The 13,170-nt window shown below is 47.9% G+C and overlaps 1 protein-coding gene across 2 annotated transcripts in view; it reads right to left on the reverse strand.

Moving 5' to 3' along the window:
* The window catches only part of LOC124468790 (kelch-like protein 29), a 132,448-nt gene that overhangs the window by 96,922 nt on the left and 22,356 nt on the right, over positions 1-13,170 (reverse strand). The window contains exon 3 of one of the 2 annotated variants that reach the window (XM_047021749.1): positions 48-120. The exons of the other annotated variant lie outside the window; for it this stretch is intronic. The gene's annotated coding sequence lies outside the window, so the exon portion shown is untranslated. The remainder of the gene's footprint in view (positions 1-47; positions 121-13,170) is intronic. 2 annotated transcript variants of the gene reach the window in all.

Raw genomic sequence — 13,170 nt, forward strand, 5'->3', positions numbered from 1 at the left:
AAACAGGTACACCACCCAGATGTCAGTCAGTCATGTTTCCAACTCACGGCTCAGAATCACCAGGCTGTTAGTCTCCTTTAATGCAGATGAAGGGATTCAGGCCTGACTTCATGATCTCGTCTGTAAAGAAAGCCAGAGAAAGACAGAGATTGAAGTGGTGTGATGCTTGGAGGGAGACGGTGGTTCTCCATTCACGTCACAATATCAGCCCCAAACATCAAATTAGGAGAATGAAGGGAACAAGATATTAAAAAAAGAAAGCAAAACGAGGAGAGCAAGCATAACAACAGAATGAGTGAAAGGAGAGAGAGAGAGGGGGGGGGGGGGGGGTGAGAGAGAAATGGCGTGTTGTGGGAGCATTTCAATAATCGTCAGAGCGTGGAGTTAGGAGAAGCTGGGTATCCTTGTTCATTAGTCATAGCAGTAATAACAGCTGCAGACTAAAGCTTGCAAAACATCCCTGGTTTTTAATCAGATGAGAATTAAAATGGGGGTGTTTAATTTCTGGTGCCCTGATTGCTCCTTGGTCTGTGTGAAAAGGGGCCATCGCAGTACCTGGACTTGAAATCTCCTCCACACAAACTGAACAAACACGCTCCCAGTCAAGTCACTTGGGAACTTCGGAGACTATGAAAGTCAAAACACACACACACACACACATACACTTACACAAACACACACACACAAACACACAGGAACTAAAAATGCAGAGCAAGGTCTTTGTGGCACACTAAGCATATCTGGGAGTGAAAGTAGGAAATCAATTCTCTTTTTTATCAGGCCATTAAATGGCGCCAAGGAAAGTCAAAGCACTTGTGCAAGAGAAAACTTATGCATGAGGTATACAAATAAGCATTTAACCACACCACACATACACACACACACACACACAATAGACATACAAGCACACACACACACACACTAACCTACACTTGCTTACACACAGAAACATTCAAAACACAACACATCTGTGTACAGACACAGATAAACACACATTGAAAATCCTCTTAAAATTCATTTCTGCAGTACATTTCTCTCTCTCAGGGTATGCGCCTGTCAGAACCATGGCCCAAAACTCTCAGTCACACAGCTCAGATGGGGATGGGCTTTTCACTGCATACTTTCAACCTGCCAATGTGTTCATCTGTGCCACTCCACTATGTAGCCTGAATCATTACAGCAATCAGAACATGGTTTTTTATAAACCACGTCTTCACTATTACCTATGGAATTGTGGGTGTTTGTGTGCACCGTGTGTGTTTCTGTGTGCTGCGTGTGCGCTGGGCGTGTGTGTGCACCGCGTGTGTGTGCACCGCGTGTGTGTGCACCGCGTGTGTGTGCACCGCGTGCGTGTGCGTATCTGTGTGCTGCATGTATGTGTGTGTTTGCGTGTGTGTGTGTGTGCACCGTGTGTGTGTAAGCAGAGGAGTGGGAGTACAATAGGCAGAGTATGAGGCATGCTTTGCCCATCTGTCACCTGTGTCGGTGGCTCGATCGCTGCCTGACAAGAGGACAAGAGGAGAGCAGTAGGGCCTGCCCACTTACAGCCTGTTTCTGCTGCACTCTACCTGACCTAACACTGCTCTCCCAGTGGTACACACACACACACACACTCATAAAACATACACATACAAAAACACACTCAGTCATATATTGTAGCCCCAGTCCCATGACACCCACATACAGCACGGTGTCCTACCGTCGTCCCTCAGGATGAGGATTCCTCAGGCCTGGTCCCTGGCTTGTTTTCTGCCACACAGTCTGTGCGACCAGACTTGGCTTGTGATGTCTGTGTGAAGCTGTGGAACAGCTCTTGCAGTATGGATATTTCCATATACCAGAGGAGTTTTATTCTACCTGAGTTTGTGCAAACACACCTAGGGTACTGGCGCTTTATATACCAATTTCTATTCTTCTCAGTGGAGGCCGCTTTTGTGTTTTTGTGTGTGTGTGTGCGTGTGTGAGAGAGCAGACCTCTGTGTTCGCTCAACCCCCCCCCCCCCCCCTCCGTAGTCCAAAGCAGCAAACCGCCGGACAGCAGACTGGCCAATAACTAGAAATGCCAGGAATTTCTCCCTCTCCCTCTTGCTTTCTTTCTCTCTCACAATATTATAGATTTTCCAGGGAAAGTACGGCTTAACAATGATTCCACACAAGTTTAAAGTTCAAGGCAAGATTATATGGTACAACAGCTGAAAAGAGGCAAATTCCTTTATAGAAGCAGATTCTTGTCTAGTCCCATAGCCATGAAGGTGATTTAGCATGTAGTTAAGGGACATTGAAAGTGAGCATCGTCATATCATTTTTTACGGGATGGAGAGATTAATATTTGATTTGGATTCAGCATTTTGGTTCTCAAAAAAAGTAAATTATATAAAAAGGGCTTTAGTCATCGTTTGCACAATTCAACACAATCAGCAGCTTTCAAATCACTTTATGGCACCAAAACATTCATTTACATAAAGACATTGGAAGCATTATCTCATAATCTGATTCAGTAAGTCTGTATGAAAATCTCTGCACGATCATGGAAATATGTGTTAAAATATTAAAATATGCGCCACGCAAACTTTCCTATCTAAGAAGTAGCGATTGAAACAACGTTTTGGCCACGAGCCGTACTCAATCAGAGCAAGAAACAAAGAAACAAAACAGACGTTTGACAAGAAGCACGATTTCCTCCTCACCGTAAACCGGTCCTGACTGACTCAATCTTCACTATAAGAGTCCTATTAATATTCCTCCCTTCCCGAGGTTTCAGTAATTCATTCACAACCGGGCCGGGGCATCCGCCGCGGTGACTGCTCGTGGCGTCTGGAAAGGTCAGCTCCAGAGCCTTTGAGGAGCTGGTGAATGACTAGAGATATGTCTCCATCCTGCCTGTTTCTTCCTCTGTGTACTTCTCATCTGTCCTCCCTGAACAGAGCCCAACATTGTTCTGTTAACAAGATCAGTCTGAGGAGGCACACCTTGGTATCACCTGTCTTAGCTTAGCATAGGTTTATGAGGTTAGTATAGGTTATTATGTGTATTATGTGTATTTAGAGGTTTAGTATACTGTACATATACATGTATATTAGAAGGTTTATTATATTTTAGATTATCATAGATGTGATCTATGTTCTGTGAACTTTTATGTTATGCCAGGTTGCTTTGCGTTGTCTTGTCCTAGAACTTCAGTGCCCAGTCTGACCCTGTGTTGTTCTGTGAATCTGACAATATAAGACTTGAACTTGAATCCTGTCACACTGAGGGTTTGAAGTTTTGGGACTGTTCTCACCTGACACATCAAACACTGGAGGCGTACTAGACATGTTGATATGCACTGAATGAATGTATGTAACATCTACGTAACAGAGAGTCAGATGGCTGAGCGGTTAGGGAATCGGGCTACTAATCAGAAGGTTGCCGGTTCGACTCAAATGACGTTGTGTCCTTGGGTACTTCGCCCTACTTGCCTCGGGGGAATGTCTCTGTACTTACTGTAAGTCGCTCTGGATAAGAGCGTCTGCTAAATGACTAAAGGTAAATATACAATATCTCCAGAACCTATTTGACTTGGCGTCCAGGTAGTGTGTCCACTGCAGTTTCACTGGTTCCCCTCGACCTGTTTTCCATCTGTTAGAGTTCGAGGCGGCAGATTAACAGTGTCCTAGAGAAGACTGTTGACGTTGTCGTGTAAAAGCGGAACCAGCTGCTGTTGCCTTGACCACGCTGTCACCATAGCGTCTGTGGTTCTGGTTCCGCAGCACACAACTCCAGACTCTTTCGCTCTCTTTCGCTCGTAAAACGTGGACAGCGATCTCTCCATCCTTATTCTGCAGGAGAGAGAGGGAGCCACGGGGTCCTGTGGTTTATGGTGATCCAGGAATGCTGCCAAACTAGTGTTGTTTATGCAACCAATTACATTTGAACCACAAGACTCATCAGAGTGTGTGTGCGTGTGTGTGTGTGTGTGTGTGTGTGTGTGTGTGTGTGTGTGGGGGGGGGGGGGGCGTTTCTTTTCCCTGAGGTACAGTTTAGGAAAATAATGCTTATACCATATGACACAAATCCATTCCTATATTCCTGCTGGTAATAGTGAATGCCCTTTAACAACAGGTTTCCTGGTGTCCTCTGGTTCATCCACAGTGCTGTCTTTGTCTGTAGGAGGACTGGTCATCTGGTATTCGGGGAGGGATAGTGGTTCCTGAAACGCATGGCTGAGAAGCACTGGCTACTACAGCAGACAAATTCAGCCCTGTTGAAAGAACTTCAGCTCTGTTGGCCTTGTGCATTGTTCTGAGGGCTGAATGAATGTAGGCCTTGATTAAACAATGGCAGGACCTGGGTTTGCTTCAAAAGTGAAAATTAGAGGAGATTATCTCAAAGCCCTCGTACAGCAAAGCCAGCCACGTAAATCAATACTGGTCTGTAATCAATCAGTCTCCAAGTGATCTCATGAGGAAGGATACTGAAATATGTTGGATAATAGTGCCATTGCTAAAGATTACAGCGCAAACTGTAGGAAAGATGTCATTGTCCTTTTTAATGGATCTCAAATTTAATAATAAAGGGGTTTGTGGCACAATGACTACACTTTGGAAACAGATCTCAGAATCAGAATCAGAATCGGTGTTTATTCGCCATGAAAGTTTGCACAGACAAGGAATTAACTTTGGCAGGAGAGCCTACCCTAGATCTGCTAGATGATTTAAAACACAACAGAGGGCTGCCGGTGTAATGTTCACGTCTACAGTAGCATCTTCCGGAAATGAGTGAGTCATCAGAGGCTTGGATTATTGTAGCGAATATTGACACCCTGCTGGTTTTCATTTACTTTTAATTTACTCATTTTCATTAGCATGAGATTTATGTTAGAGAGTGATGACAGTATTACAGTGGTCAAGTACAAGGCTACAAGAAACGTCTTCTTTATGTTACAACAACAGCTTTCCAAGGCTTGAGTATGACCGAGTAGAGACAGTTTGAAGTCACTCCTCAGTATTATAAATACCGCCCACCCACGCCATCGAAGAGCTAGCTTGTTGCTGGCGTAGCTGGTTTACAGGATGTATAGGGGTGGTCGTGGCCCGGGTTCGCACCCCAGTGTGGGAGAGAACAGAGCAACGTGATGTCACCAGTTACACAAGCTCCTCAGAGTCAGACACCGTTTTGCTACGTTCCAACACGCCGCCATTTTAGAACAGCATTGTGAACTGTGGTAGGGAGGTTTGTGAGTGTTGTGGTGACTGGACAAAGGCCCAAGGCCATTTGCCAACATGGTAAACATGGCCAACATGAGTTCCTTTGTTTGAAGCCTGGTGGTTGGTCCCCTGGTGGAACCCCCAGCTGCCTGACAGGAGCGTGGCAGAGGAGAGGCAACTACTGAGGAGGACGACAAGTTCTTCCATTAGGGTTAGTTTCCCCCCCAGGACCACGTCTCTCACATCCCATCCCTTATAGCAACAGAGCTGACATACACTATGTTGACACAAACAGATGCACACACACACACACTCACCCGTATTCAAAATGTGCAATCAGAAAAGGCTCTGCAAGAGCAATCATCCAACAGCCCCTCCCTCCCATTTGGAATCAAAGTCCCGCCCCGTAGTGAAAGACAAATTCTGGATGACACAGCGGAGATTGTTCTGTCGAAAATGCAATCAGCCAAAGCTGCCTCAAGTGCTGATGAATTACTGTGGCTTAGGGGAAGACAATGACTTGTCAGGTTTGTGTGAGTGACCACGGAGGCCTGCACTGGGGAAGCGTGTGTACGTCACGTCAGTCGAGACAAGCTCAACCACTGGATAACACTTCTTTTTAAATAGAAATGCTGTTAGTCATGCAGACCGTTTTAAAAATGGATCTACTTTTGCTGTTACATCCCATTAACAATGGAGGAGCGAGGGGTCAGGGAAAGTTGGTGCTTTTCCCGAGGCAGCTTGGGGTGGTTGTTTTATTCTCAGTGTCAGCCGCAAAGTCCACCAGGGAACTGTGGAGGGAGAGGAGAGACGACCCTCTCTGGGTGTACGAGGGCCCCTCTTGGCAGTTGGCCGGGGTGAAATCACGTCCCCTCTGCCAGAGAAGCGACTTCCACCACGTGTATGACTGTCTCTTAGATCTACTCTGTCTAGGCTATAAATAAACCCCACCACTTCTGTGAAAGTGCCTAAACACAAGAGAAGTCCCTGCAGGCCCGCCTACCGCCGGTCATTAAATAGTGATGTACCTGCGTGCCTGTGGGCTGGGCTGAGGATGGGGCGGCTCATCGCTGGGGGTCAGGAAGAGGACAGAGACGTGCTCCACGGCTACTGGATCAGTTCACTGTCAGTGCACGTCAACTTCACCCCCATCGCCCCCCCCTCCTTCACACAGACAGACAGACAGACAGGCTCACACACACACAAACACATATGCAAACTCACCCCTCCTTAACTCCCCCTCGTCTCGTCTCAGAGGACCGCGGTCAAATCACGGTCACTGAGCGACCGAGCGCCTTAATGCATCACAACACCAGGCACATGTGCCTCCTTTACGAGTGCTGATTACTCTCGGGGTGCTGTGTGTGTTTGTGTGTACGTTTCTGTGCGTGTGTGTGTGTGTATAAGTGAGAGTGGAAGTGGTGGCCCCGTGAAGGTCAGTGATCTTAGGACATAAAAAGAGAAGAGAAAGAGCGAGTGTTGACCTGTCGGTGGGCTGAGGAGCGTTTCTGCTCAGTCAGAACACGGACGGCCCATTAAGGACTTCAAGCATGTGAAGCACGAAGACGAGAGGAGGAGAGGAGGAGAGGAAGAGAGGAAGAGAGGAAGAGGAGAGGTGGAGAGGAAGAGAGGAGGAGAGGAAGAGAGGAGGAGAGGAAGAGAGGAGGAGAGGAGGAGAGGAGGAGAAGAGGAGCAAGCCGACAGCCTTTTCTCCGTTTTTCGCCATCCATAGGAAGTGTGGTATGAACAATGTGGTGAAGTGTTAAATTAGCAAACACTTTCCAGGCATTCTGGTGTGTATGGCTTAGCCGAGGGTTTAGGGTGATAGAAGCTGTGGTGTGAGATAAAAGAAGAAACGCAGTGATTGAGACAGACAATTCGACAGTTTGGGATGGAGGAGAGTATATAAGCACTGAGCCAGAAAAAGCGTTTGGAGTTGGAACCCAGCAAAGTGCAACCACTTTGTTGTGCTACAGCTTTTAATTAGAATAAACGTAAACCCAGCCGTAGCATTAACCATAACCGCAAACACGTGTAATTGTGTACTTTGGTTTTATATGAGGGGGAAAAACTCCACGTACTTAAAAATCATTGGAGGAAATGCTTTTCTAAAGTGGTTCGTCATGCAGTCTGTTAGGGATCTAAAAGGAGAGGAGACAACAACTCCACTGAGGTGTCTGTCTGTGTGATGAAGAATGCTAACTACACTCTGACGGATGAATGGGTGATACTGCTGCAAGACAGAGCTAGCCGCTGAGTTGTACATTAGGATCAGTGGTTTAAGTGAGTTCTGTTTCATCCCAAAGGGGTGATTCCTAAACCCGGGTGAGAGAGGAGCCTCAGTGTTTGACTCTGGGATCTCTCTAGGATCAGGATCTGTCCTGAGGATCTCTCCTGAACCTGCAGAACCCTGGACATGTCTCTAGGATCAGGATCTCTCCTGAACCTGCTGATCCCTAGACATGTCTCTAGGATCAGGATCTGTCCTGAGGATCTCTCCTGAACCTGCAGAACCCTGGACATCTCCCAATACCCCCAGGTCTTCACGTGCTCGGACAGCAAACTGGCTCTGTCAACATCCAAAACCAAAACGCCCGAATCCCTGGAGGGATAAAAGGCTGCAGCACAATGTGGACTCAGCAAACGTTAAATATTCTCATTAGTTGGTTGAGAGATCACACTCACCACTCCTCTAAGCCTGGGGCTGAGTCTAAGCTCCCCTCCCTCCCTCACTCCCTCCCTCCCTCCCTCCCTCACTCACTCATCAGCCAGCGGATGGGGAGGCAGAAGGGCAGCGAGATGGAGGTGGGGGTGAAGGGGCGGAGGAGGGGTGTAAGGGGAAACCAGACACGGAGCTGTCAGACACGTCCCTGTCATAGCCGAGCGGGCAGGGCGTCCGAGGTGAAGGCACACCTGATCTCCCACCCTCTCACACGCCAGTGGAGAGCCGCTGGGTGAGACTGGTCTCACAGAGACAGGGCCTCTGGAACACGCTCAGTTACGGGTGAGGGTAGCGGTGGAGCCTGTCGCTAGAATAGCTGACGTCTACCTGCCTAGTGGTTAGCTTAGCCTCTTAGTGTTATTGTTTGGGTCATTTCCAGGGTAACATCAGAAGCTAACAACCAACCGTGCAATGTAGCACAGTATCCATGCATAGTGGCACAGTATCAATGCACAGTGGCACAGTATCCATGCACAGTGGCACAGTATCCATGCACAGTGGCACAGTCGACTGTTCATTGTTGATTCTAAGGTGCCAGCAGTGTTCTGTGGCGGAGGGAGAGGAGGGGCGGCAAGGGGAGGGGCGGAGAGATGGAAGGGGAGGGGCAGCGATGGAAGGAGAGAGGAGGGCAGGGCAGGGGTCAGGAAGGAGAATGCAGCAGAGGCGGCTCTGGGCCGGTCGTCTCTGGTTTCAGGATTCAGAGTGCTGACAGATCCGAGTCCACAGGCTCAGGCCCCAGCCCCCCGCGTAACCACGGATACCCAGACAAACGGGGAGCCGTCACTCAACCGCCAACCGCCAGACAGATAGGAGATGGGAACACAGGAGACAGAGTGTGTGTGTGTGTGTGTTTGTGACTATAGACAGGAGATGTGAAAACTCCAGCACAGAGCCCCACTGGGTTTCTGGTCTATTGAGATAGCATCAGTTACTTTTGGGACACCAGATAGTTTGTACACAGTTTTCCAACAGGGTAACAATCATACACACAAACACACACACACACGCACATTTGCAGAAGTGTGTTTTTAAGAACATAGTGCCTCAGACATCCACAGAGAGAGACAGAGATAATGGTGAAATGCCACCTCATGAATTTTGCAGTTGTCTAAATCTCCTTGACATTTCCATGCAAGCGTGCTCTTCTGCTGGCATGCTCCGCCATGTTTCCTTTAGAGAGTGTTAAAGAACAGGAGGCAGCAGGTGATCCGCAGTGGCAGGAGGCAGCATGTGAAGCTGAGGAGTTATGGAATTGGGTTCAACACCAGGTCAGATGACTAACTGCCAATGACTGTACGGCAAACATCAGAGTCAAACTGAAGCTCTGATGGAGAGGGGAGGGGGGGGGGGTGAACGGGCAGAGGAGGGGTGTGAGGGGAAACCAGACACGGAGCTGTCAGACACGTCCCTGTCATAGCCGAGCCGGCAGGGCGTCCGAGGTGGAGGCACACCTGATCTCCCACCCTCTCCCACCCTCTCCCACCCTCTCCCACCCTCTCCTCCCAGTCTGAATTACAGTCCCTAAACACTTCCTTTTGGTTCTGTTAAGTAGTGCGAGGGGACAATTTGCAGAGAAGAAAATACATCTCCTAAAATAAACCAAAAGTGTTAAAGAGTAAATTATCCATATGAACAGTAAACGGCTGAGAGGGATGATAAAATAACAAATCGATGACTCAGGGCTCCACTTCTCTGTGTCGTACACTGAGTCATTGATTTCTCCCGGTGGTGGAGGGGGTGTAACCCGGAGCAGTGTTTCCCACAGATTAGAAAGCTATATGTGGCGGGGGGGGGGGGGGGGGGTGTTGTTTCATGTCAGACCGGGGGGGTCGGGTCGAAATAATTCACAAAATCAATCAACAACAACAAACAAATAATTTCTGCATATGCAGGTAGCGACGCTGCATACAGGGTGCTAAATAACTATTTAACTGGTCGGCTCCATGACGCCGGGTAAGTAGCTAGCTCTTGAAACTTCTCACCAAAACAACGAAGGGGAACCTTCGATTAAGACATGTCCGTCGGTACCTAGCGAAAAGTAGCCTCAACTTTCCTAGACCTTTAGCTACGGCACTAATGCTGAAGGCTCGCTGATGTAGCTGTCGGTCTCACTAGAACGGCGTATGCATCGTTGCTAACGTGTGCTGACGTAGTGACTGTGTGTGTATGTGAGAAAGACGCGTGCGTGAAAGAGACGGAGGGAGAGCAGGGAAAGGAAATGCAGCTGAACGAATACGCTGCGTGTTTTTACCTAAATAGCGAAAAAAAAAAATGTTTACGAAACGCAATGTGTGGCGGCCGGTGTTGATTCTGTGGCGCACCGCCACAAATTAGTCTATGTGTGGGAAACACTGCGGAGGTTAGACACACACTATGTAGATAAATGACTCTTGCGCTCTGGAGTTTGAACCAAATGAAGCAATGATGTAGCTCACTGGCCTGGGCCAATATTTAAGTGTAGTGTGTGTGTGTGTGTGTGTGTGTGTGTGTGTGTGTGTGTGTGTGTGTGTGTGTTTGTGTGTGTGCGTGTGTGCATGTGTGTCTTCATGAGCTCTGTAACGACCAGTCTATGGTGCTTTAATGTACACCCATACCAGAGCACAATTACACAAGCAAATACTCCCAATGAAGTTCAATCTTCATACAGAACATGAAGCGAGACTCAAACCGCCTGCCCTAATTGTCATCTTTTCCCTGGAAATTCTGAAGTGAGTACTGGGAAGACAGTTAACCGCAGCTTCCGGAGTGTTCTCTGAACAAGGGGACCATTCCATCGGAGGAGGGAGGAGGTGTACACTGCTAGACATCTCCGCTCCCTCCGTAAGGCACGGCTACCTGACGTCCCATGACAGAAGCAGATGTAACCAAAAGCGTTTTTCGTGTTTCTCTTTTCTCTTCAGTGGCGTGAGGTGTCGTGTGCATGTCACGCATGCACACACACACACACACACACACACACACACACACACACCCCTGCCTGCTTGCTGGTGCAGAATTGGCCTGAGAGGTTTTGGAACATTTCCCTCTTACAAACAGGGCAAATCAATAACGTCTTGCTTGGGGGAGTCACTCTCCATATGCGGAGCCGAGTCAGCACCCTGCATGCTGAGAGGAGAAGAAAGAGGTGGTGGTGGTGGGGGGGGGGGTGTCGTGTGAGGGAGGGCGGGGCTGGAGATGATTGCTTTACGAGCAGGAAACTGCTCGCCCGTGTTGGGAACCCTCGGCGGACACGCGGAGACTTGTTTCTTTGGTGGGAGTGAGGTGGGGAACGCACACACACTCTCTGCCTTACACACACACACTCGTTCTCTCACACACACACACACACACTCCAATATCCACATACACACACTCTCACTCTTCATTATACACGTACACTAAAGCACAAACACACGTTCCCTGTGACACACACACTCCAATACACACACACAACAACAACAACAACAGAGTACCAAGACAGACTGACAGGCCCTCATTTACCTCTGGCTAACTCGATGTGGGTTCTAAAGAGCAGTGAGGCGGGGCCTGCCTACAGCCTCCTATACCATCCATCTCCCCCGGCGGGCGGCAGTCTCCCCAGACAGCAGCTATCTGATTAGGGGAGAGAATTGGCTAATTATGGGGCGATAACGAGGGCATGGTGGCAGGGAGGAGGGCAGGAGGAGGGCACCGCCATGTCCTTCAAACCCTGGAGAGAAGCAGAGCAGCACCAGCACAGCTGCATGGAGGACTGGACAGTGTGGTTTCTCATTAGGGAGTTCACAAGACCCCGGCTCATCTCTCACCTTCTTGCTTTCTATTCCACTCTCTCTCACACCAGTTTTCACCCCCTCCTTCACTTTGGCTCCATCTCCCTTTCCTCTCCCCTGTGTGTGTACACACGCATATAATATATTTGTGTGTGTATGTGTTGGCTATGTGTGTGCAGTGTGTGTAGTGTGCATGTATATGTGTGTGTGCATGGGTGTGAATGAGTGTGGTGGAGAGGTTCTCAGAGGAAGGTGTGAGAACGTGGGATGAAGAATGAGGCCGTATCAGTGGGTAGGAGGCAGAGTGAGGCAGTGAGGCAGTGAGGCAGTGAGGCAGGCTTCCTGGGCGAAAAAAGGACGAGCACATGGATCTCCCAGAGTGAAGCTTGCTGTACGTGACAGCAGCTAAAGGCCTGACAGGACTCACAGCATGCCTGTGAACAGGAGATTTTCCAATCCGCTAAAGGTGTGATTTTGGAATCACACATAAAACTCATTCATTAAAAAACACATAAAAAAATAATTATATATATATATATATATAAAGACTGTGTAATCAAATTATTCTATAATCTATTGTGGAAAAAATTGAGAGCCTGAGGTGCCTTTAAAGGTGCCGAACGCAAAACAATGTTCAACCATTAGCCTGCCATTACAAAACAAACAGGCCTACATGTTATACAACTGCAACGGGAGACCATTACGAAATATCAGCATACATCATTTCAGATATTCTTAAAAATTCCAATTTCCTCAAGCTCATAAATAAGTTAAGGACCATACATGCTCGGGTCCACTTCCATCCACACCCCTCTACGTTATAACATCATGCAGCCACAAAGCACAGTGACATGCAGAGAAGAAACCGGGGTACACAGGTGATAAAACAGAGCCCAATATCCACCCACAGGCCTGGAGAAAAAAAAACCTGCTGCAATCCAACGCCAGCGTTTCCTCCTCGCTGCAGCATGGGTGTGATAACTGTGCAGCCACAGAGCTGTGACAGAGAGAGAAGACCTGGTGCATACATCCTTTACAGCAGCTGTCTGTTAGCCTGATACCTAATTGAGGGGAATATATTACATCTATTCTGTGTGCACGTGTCACAAATGCCATTTCATAAAGCCGAATGTCACACCAACTGGCAGAGTGAACGGTAGGAATATGACATCTACATTCCTAAAGTTATTGTCCTGACTAGCTGGCTTGTGACCATCTAATTAAATTGCAAAATGCTATGAGGGAAATAAATATCTGTGAGATTCACTTACATGAACACAAATTCCATCATTTCTGAGGAGCAGGCTGTACTGTGCTGACATGGGTTTCTGTTTCCAGGCAGGATTTCCACTGCCATTAGTAATGAGGATGTTTAAAGCCCTTGAGTGGTAAAGCTTGTGGTATTTTCAACCAATTATGTGCCTCCCCTTAGAATTATCATCATTCATATTCATTTTCGACCGCTGAACAAATCACTGGTAACATTAGGGTTCAAATCTAACGGCTCATTACG

This window comes from Hypomesus transpacificus, chromosome 6 (genome assembly GCF_021917145.1).
Source record: "Hypomesus transpacificus isolate Combined female chromosome 6, fHypTra1, whole genome shotgun sequence".
NCBI classification, from domain to species: domain Eukaryota; kingdom Metazoa; phylum Chordata; class Actinopteri; order Osmeriformes; family Osmeridae; genus Hypomesus; species Hypomesus transpacificus.